Below are 6,502 nucleotides of genomic sequence, written 5' to 3' on the forward strand. Positions count from 1 at the left end.
AGCAGATGGGGGACAATGGAGAGACAGTTTAACTAGACATCATGTCACTGAGAGATACTGTAAGAGAAAACTGCAACACCTGGAGGAAACGTGGACATTGAGAGATCTCAGGAACTCCCGTCCAGAATCACACGCATGATCTGAAGCTGAGTGTCAGTGATACTGTCACTGTGCCTTCAGGCTACAATAAGCATTGCCATTTCAACTGAAATGAAAATGACCGACGACGTTGACCGCTAGTAACCCCGTCTGGAAAGAGTTCAAAGCACTGTGTTACCGGATGGGAAGGTAAGAATATTTGCAATTTTGTTTCTCTGTTTTCCCCGGTGGGTTGCGGTGGATGATTTTGCAGTTAATAGCAGTATTTTCTGTGCGTTTATGTGAACGGAAACACTTAAGTTTGTCTCCAATATCATACCGTAATCACAGGTGTTGCGGATTTAGCCCCGTCTATTTTAAGTATGCAAATCAAGGGACGTTTAAAGATTCGACCCGTCTTTGTAGCCACTGGAATTGGCAACTTCCTGTATGACAAGACCATTACTGTACAGTGTATTTTATGCAAACTAAATTCGGAAACGTGAAAAAGAATCAGGATTTTTTAAGGGGGCACTATGTACTAAATAGATCTACGTAATTCAAAACACTTCTGCAAAACAACATTGGAAACTTACTGCCTCACACATGCAGACCTTGGAAATATTTGGAAAGAATTTTATTTTCATATAAAATAATAGAATATTTTTAAAGAAAGGTCATCATCCAAGTCTTTGTATTGTATTGATGAAGTAACCTTATTGAAATTTCAATCGAACGTTTACGATTTGTTTTCAATTCAATTGAATTCAAAATGCTTTATTCATCCCCAGGGATTCAGATCATGAATAGTAAAAGGTTAGAAATTAGCGTCAACCTTGCGCCAGAAACAGTGTTTCAGAATTCCCGTCTTTTAAGTTTGGTTCAAGCGCTAAGAATTATACTGTTAGTGTCTGATAGTCAATCTCACTTGTGATTACTGTACAGTACGTCACTCATTGACAGTGGTTCCCCAACACTGTATAACACTGCATAACACAATATTGAGTATCTCTCTTAGAGATGACAGTTATGAGTTATTACTAATACCTAAATACCTGTTGCACGCCGCTTGCACTAGTTAATTGCCAGTTGTCTGATATTCATAAACGTTATGAATGTTGATTTGCAGCACTCTTTGCACTTGACTACAGTAACTTTCTAATTTTATAGATTGGAATATGAAATAATAGCTTTTCTAAGGAGCGATGTGATACTCCATTGATTGCAAAACGAGTTATTTCATCTTTATCACTATGCTGTTTTCTATGCATACACCGATTCACATTCTATTTGCAGGCATTGCTTTTGATTTGTACAGTATATATTTAGTCCGAAGGAACCTTGTGAAACGCTTATGAAAGTAAGTAAATCATGTCGTGATACCTACTAATACAAAGGAACTAAAGGGATATTCTGCCCTTTTAATTTATTTAGATTGATTTAATCGGTCATGTAGGTTTATTATTAAAAAGCTGTCTTTAGAATCATTTCAGACATTTTGTTTTTAAAAAAAGAAAACACTAAACTTTTCATATCTCAGACTTCACGTTTGTCACATACTGTAGCATACAGGCTTCTCCAAGTCCACTGCAAGTTTTAATACTTTTTCACTCTCATTCGAAAAGATAAACAACTCATGTCCAGTCGCAAAAAAAGTTAGAAAAGCGCATTACAAAGGCGTCTCAGTAGCTTTAATGGTTGAAAAGCGAGCAAACAGCAGTTTAGTCAGGATAACAGATGTACATGCCGGGTGTTTTGCGTGGCCGGCCTGGTGGCTCCGCGGGCTGAACCATCGGACGCTTCTAAAGTTCAGAAAAGCGCATCGACTCCCCGTGAGTGTCGTGAATCGAAGACGAGCCCCGAGCCTCCCCGTCAGTCTGAGATCTAGGCCCCGGGTGAAGCTCTCACGCTGTCGGGGTGAGTTTGTGGAAGGGGCTGTTCTCTACCACGCCGGCCGTTTTGGGGGGCTCCATTTTCGGGGCTCTCCAAAACTGGGGAAAATGGGGGGTTTAAGACATTAATTAATGAATAGTTCTTCATTCAATTCTAAAAAGCAACCCCTTATACCACTGAGACACCTGCAGCACAGGTGTGGCACTAGCAGCGAGAGAGAGGTGCAGTCCTCACTAGGAGCGACAGGAGTCTCTCTCCAGCACATTTCTCTTGATACGATCAACCGGCCGCAAGCTAAACGAGTCTGGCGAACAGTCTCGCAGGGGAATGTCGCTGTATTAGGCTGTCTGAAACCGCTTAGTCGTTATATACTTTATGCATGATTTGGTGAGTTACAGTTTCTATTTATCTTCGGTGTGGTCAGTGTTGAGCCCCTGTAACAGAATCCACAGCTGTCATTCAGGAGCCGAGCCCGCCTCCAGAGTGACCTTCCTCAGCGGACACGCCCCGTCCACCTGTTCCACAGGTGCGCCCGGCAAGATGGCGGCGGGGCGAGTTTCTGCGGCGTGAGGTGCGTTTGCGTTTTGTTTCTATTTTTCTTATTTTAAGTGCAAAAAAATCAAATCTTACTTGGAGGAAAGCTAGACAAGAATGTATTGTTGTTGCTAATTTTGTTTGCATTTGTTTCGGTTTAATTTGTGTTTTAGGACGCCGAAATTAGTGTCCTGTCCTTTTCGGCGTGCTCACGAAGTTTTTAAAGTCTGCATTAGTTCAAGTTCAAGTTTATTGTCATTATTCTCATATACAGGTTTATGGTATAACGAAATGCTATTTAGCTAGCTCTCAGACGATAAGTAGTTCTTATACTTATATCTTTCATTTCTTATATTTTTCATTAAAGTGTGTTTTTTAAAGATGTTGCATATCTAAGTTGGTTTTCTTCAACGAAAAAGGCTGTAGTTTGTCTTCAAACATTTGCTTTATAAAGTCAGTAGCTGTGTAATCTCTCTCCTTTCGGGTTCGGGCTATACTAAAGCTCTCCGCTCCGGAATTCTTAAATATTGTAAAGATGAAATTTACTCATTCGTAATGTTTTTATTTCTCCAGGTGACAAAAGGATTCCAAGAACGGGCCTCCAGTTATGAAAAGGTGTTTTTTCCTGGTAAGTTATATTCCTACTTTCCGCTATACTATTTATCTTTGTGTAAGTCTGTTAAGACAAACGTATTTTCCAACATTTTAACACCAGAACTGGTTTATACTGACTATATAACTGATTTTCGTTCCGTTGTGCTTTTGTTAAATAGAAAGTGGAAACTCTTAAGTCGCTGATGTTTAATGGTTCTTTTGTTTATTGAATCTATTGGGTAAAAATGTATAATACTAACAAATTGTAACAAGTTTTCAAAGCGGGAAGTTATTGTTAAATAGAAAGTGGAAACTCTGAAGCGCTGGTTTTTAAAGGGTCTTTTATTGATAAAATCCATTGAGTAAAAATGCGTAATACTAACAAATTGTAACAAAGCGGGGAGTTAAAACGAATGTTATAGATGCTGTAAGTGGTACTTTCCAAGTTTATTTATTCATTCATTTATAAGTAGAATTGAATTTCTATTTGGCTGAGCTTATTTTCTAAATATTGGAGTAGTTTGACTGGGATGTATCTGCGATTTCTAATGGAATTACCTATTGCTTTATTGAATTTGATCGTGTTTGTATATTTCTTTATTTAGGCAGCTTGTTTGAAAAGTTAATAGATTTCAGAACGTCAAGTTAATCGATTCTGCAAATCCGATCTCTTTTTCACATGATCCTTTTTCTTTTATCTTCAGGTCTGCGGCTCCTGATCCTCAGCGCTCCGACGATCTCCTTTCCAGCTCCACTCCAGCAACTCGTCGTGCGTTGGAAAGTTCTTCTCGACAATGTGTGCTTTTCCTGACATTTGATTTTTGATCCCAATGGCTTGCTCTGTAATGTCCCGATTCAGTGCTGTATTTTATTCTTGACCTGCATGTTTTCTGTTGACTGCTGCTATTGTATGTGCTGTGAATTCTGCAATAAAAACTCTTGATTTCATTGTCTGCATTGTCGTGTATTTTTGAAGGTGCGAAGGGTTGTCTCGCAGTGTGCGCCACGCACCGCAAGGGGACACCCTATCGCACGTGTACTCAAAAGTGCGAAGACGCCCGCCTTTTTAGATAGTCTCTGGGGGGGGGGAAAGGGTCCCTAGCACGGAGCGTGGGTCTAGCCCTGGGGGGAGGAGAACTGAGGATAGCTCTAGCCAAGCCCCCTCACTCCCAGCTAGAGGGGAAGGGAGGCTGGAGATGGCCTGGACCCGAGAGAGACGAGGCACCCAGGGCGGACTCAGCCTATCAGTCACAGCTTGCAACTGACAGCTTTCTAAGTCCACACCCCAGGAGACCTGCCTCGCTGCAGGGACCAAAGCCACCACCAACCTGCCATCCTCTCCTGCCGGGAGCGAGTGGGCTTGGCTAGAGCTGCGGTAATCAGCCAGCCCCCGCCTACCCCTCTCCAATGAGGGGGGGTGGGCGAGGCTCGGGTTGATTGCTACCACACCCCGAAAAAGACCCCAGATACTAAGTTTTTTGGCGGGAAAATCTGGACACGCTTAAAAAGGGGGTAGCCTTTGACCTTTTCAAGTCAAAAAGCGATAGGGTGTCCCCTTGCGGCCACAAACTGTTAACAAAATCTCTCCGCCAAAAAACTCACCACCATCGGGGTTTTTCAGGGCCAAGGGGGTACAGAACTCTGCACGAGAAATAAAAGAACAAAATCAAGGTTCAATCAACACTTTATTGAGCGAAAATTGCATACAAAACAAAACATTACAATACGTCGGATGCACAAGCTTCGATGTGAAAATTAACATGCATTTCAATTACAAAGTGTCAAAGCAAGGCTACATTAACGCTAAATGCTGTTACAAGTCAAGTACGGAAAGATCTGCATGCAACTACACGGCAAAAACAGAAACATACAGCACGTTACTGTTTCTCCGAGGCTTCTGTCGAGCAGCGATCAGCATGAAGACTGGAACTTCGGTGCATTTCCTGCAAAACAACAGAAATCAGTCTGAGCTGTGCTTTCTGTAACAGGATCTCAAAATGATCCCAGCTAGCTAGTTCGAGTATTGACGGACACGTTCAGAAGATGAAACTGTTTAAAAAGATTTACAGTTGGATTAAAGCGATTAGCCTGGTGTAACAGAAAATGTTCCTGTTCAACCGGGTATTGAAGTAGATACATTTAAAGCTTTAAATTCAAAGCGTGAACACCGAGGGCACAATACCGCTACAGTGTATCGATTAGATGGAAACGACCACATTCGAATGAGGTTTTTTTACGATTTTCATTCCATTAAAGTACTTTTCCTGAAACTCACTTCTTTCTAAGCTCCGTTGTTTTAATCATGAACCAAAACGGTTTCTTATGAACCTGCTTTTCGCGCATCAAAAAGCTGAAGTGATCGCAGTTTTAGCAGAAAATTGCTTTCTTTAACCAGCAGGCCTATAGTGTTGTCGGGTCAAAACCATTCCTGCCCTGGAGAAATCTAGTATCACACCTAGTTTGAGTTTTCTTTTGACAAGGTGCATCGTGTTTTCCAACAACACTTTTCGGCAGGTACAGATATAGTGTACCTCAATAGGATCCGTGGAAAAGAATAAAAACGTTTATACTTACACGGTTAATTCCAGCAGCTGAGCCAAGCATGTCCTGCCCGAAGACACCAAACTGGAAACACAAGAAAACATGTAAAGATAATTAAGACCATTTAAAGATAATTTAAACCAAGGTTTCTTAGTAGCGAACGGCGTTTTGTCCAGGGCAGATAGTGCAGAATATATTTCAGTAAAATACGTGTAAAGAAATGAATAAAACGTTTATACTTACGTTTAGACTCCCATTACTTAGTGTGAATCATGTCCTGCTCGAAAACACTAAAGTGGAAGCACAAAAACAGCAGAATTTAGAATTTGAAGACCATTTAGACTAAAAACTATTAGAAGCGTTTTTTTTACCACGAATATAAGAACACAACCGCACAACATAGTCTGGCAAATCATGAACAAACTTTACAATTCTAGGTGTCGGTCTGGATACATTTTGATTTTGTGAACACAACTCACGCAGTTTTTAATAAAGAAAGATGAAGATAAAGAAACATTCGGAAGGCGACGTTTTTATTTCACCAATACTGCAGTGTCTTTACGGCCACAACAGAGCTTCTCTTCCATGTAAGAGGAAAACACATGTTGTCTGTGCAACACAGGTGGCTTGTTAACCATAAGAGAAGCGTTGGAAAAGAAAATACTTTTATTACAAAATGCCAACTAAAATACGAGTTTTACCCCTTTATCGTGCGAGGTTTATACTTCATAATTACATGCGTACAATTTTATCTACATTCAAATAATGGAAAAATAAAAAATAATCATTAAAAGACGCGGAACAAACTCACCCAGCTCCCTTCTCTCCCGCTGAACCTGGCGGACAGGTGCGCGGGGCGTGG

At 40.8% G+C, this 6,502-nt stretch overlaps 2 long non-coding RNA genes across 4 annotated transcripts; one reads left to right on the forward strand and one right to left on the reverse strand.

Annotated features, from left to right (window-relative positions):
• Positions 1-809: 809 nt before the first annotated feature.
• LOC107079876 (uncharacterized) lies at positions 810-4,047 on the forward strand. Of its 2 annotated transcripts, XR_011183461.1 has the most exons (4): positions 810-1,995; positions 2,415-2,542; positions 3,079-3,133; positions 3,804-4,047. It is a non-coding gene; the product is annotated as an uncharacterized lncRNA (long non-coding RNA). The 2 variants fall into 2 exon arrangements; XR_011183460.1 differs by having other exon boundaries at positions 1,580-2,542.
• Positions 4,048-4,765: 718 nt separating this feature from the next.
• Positions 4,766-6,502, reverse strand: LOC138224976 (uncharacterized). Of its 2 annotated transcripts, XR_011183501.1 has the most exons (4): positions 6,452-6,502; positions 5,884-5,930; positions 5,674-5,724; positions 4,766-5,042 (listed from the first exon to the last, which is right to left on the reverse strand). It is a non-coding gene; the product is annotated as an uncharacterized lncRNA (long non-coding RNA). The 2 variants fall into 2 exon arrangements; XR_011183500.1 differs by lacking the exon at positions 6,452-6,502 and having other exon boundaries at positions 5,884-6,399.

Source organism: Lepisosteus oculatus, chromosome 24, assembly GCF_040954835.1.
Source record: "Lepisosteus oculatus isolate fLepOcu1 chromosome 24, fLepOcu1.hap2, whole genome shotgun sequence".
Taxonomy (NCBI): Eukaryota; Metazoa; Chordata; class Actinopteri; order Semionotiformes; family Lepisosteidae; genus Lepisosteus; species Lepisosteus oculatus.